The sequence below is a fragment of the Osmerus mordax genome (genome assembly GCF_038355195.1).
Source record: "Osmerus mordax isolate fOsmMor3 chromosome 7 unlocalized genomic scaffold, fOsmMor3.pri SUPER_7_unloc_2_5, whole genome shotgun sequence".
Classification (NCBI taxonomy): Eukaryota; Metazoa; Chordata; class Actinopteri; order Osmeriformes; family Osmeridae; genus Osmerus; species Osmerus mordax.
Window position 1 is genome coordinate 142,501 of NW_027120355.1, and position 1,595 is coordinate 144,095.

A 1,595-nucleotide genomic window follows, 5' to 3' on the forward strand; every position below is an offset into this window, starting at 1 on the left:
AGGGGCACGGGCACCCAAAGCAAGGGATGCCCAGGGGCACGTACTTCTTAAAGTGGGGTTATTTTGGTTTTAACACAGGGGGGGTGCTTAAGAGTGGGTGAACAGGGCCCCACGGTGATCAGGTGGTGCAGGGGGGGTCCTCCCCGGAGGTGTGCTGGCCGCCCTGGGGGCTCTGTTCCCCGGGGAGGCCGAGAGAGTAGTGTTGTTCCCCGGGGCTCCCAACTTTTGCAGTGTGAGAGTGTGTTTGACTTGTATTTTGTGGGTGTCAAATGCACCGTTTGGCGCCCGAACGTGTGATTTGGCTGGGGATGGTTTTGTTCTTCAAGTGAGGGCAAGGGGCAGCGGTGTGTGTGGTTATTTTCCCCGAAAAAAGTGTCCCCATTTCGGTGTGCGCGTTTGAAAATTTGTTTCGCTCGCAGCGTCGCGGAGATGCGCGTGCGCGTGGCAACCTTGACACCCCCGTGTTCCCCTGGACCAGACCTTTCCAACGCCGCCTGAGTTAAGGTGCTACGACGTCCCTAAGTGGAGATGCCTCTAAATGAACACCTTTTCCCAACTTTGCACGTTTCCAGCTTGAGAGGAAAAGGGGCTTAAAATTCACAGTTATTCGCCCGAACGTGGGATTTGGCTGGGGACGGTTTCTATATTCAAGTTGGGATGGGGGGCACCGAGGTGAGTGGTGTTTGTCCCCGAAAAAAGTGTCCCCATTTCGGTGTGCGCGTTTGAAAATTTGTTTCGCTCGCAGCGTCGCGGAGATGCGCGTGCGCGTGGCAACCTTGACACCCCCGTGTTCCCCTGGACCAGACCTTTCCAACGCCGCCTGAGTTAAGGTGCTACGACGTCCCTAAGTGGAGATGCCTCTAAATGAACACCTTTTCCCAACTTTGCACGTTTCCAGCTTGAGAGAAAAAGGGGCTTAAAATTCACAGTTATTCGCCCGAACGTGGGATTTCGCTGGGGACGGTTTCTAAGTTCAAGTTGGGACGGGGGGCACCGAGGTGAGTGGTGGTTGTCCCCGAAAAAGCCCTCCCCTTTTCCGTAGCCCCGTTTAAAGTTTTGTTTGGGCTCCTGTTCAGCGGGGAAGCGCGTGCGCGTGGCAACCTTGACACCCCCGTGTTCCCCTGGACCAGACCTTTCCAACGCCGCCTGAGTTAAGGTGCTACGACGTCCCTAAGTGGAGATGCCTCTAAATGAACACCTTTTCCCAACTTTGCACGTTTCCAGCTTGAGAGGAAAAGGGGCTTAAAATTCACAGTTATTCGCCCGAACGTGGGATTTGGCTGGGGACGGTTTCTATATTCAAGTTGGGATGGGGGGCACCGAGGTGAGTGGTGGTTGTCCCCGAAAAAGCTCTCCCCTTTTCCGTAGCCCCGTTTAAAGTTTTGTTTGGGCTCCTGTTCAGCGGGGAAGCGCGTGCGCGTGGCAACCTTGACACGCCCGTGTTCCCCTGGACCAGACCTTTCTAACGCCGCCTGAGTTAAGGTGCTACGACGTCCCCAAGTGGGGATGCCTGTAGATGAGCACATTTTCCCAACTTTGAATGTAAGTTTCCAGTATCATTGAAAATGTGGCCTCAAACGTGCAGTTTTGCCCCC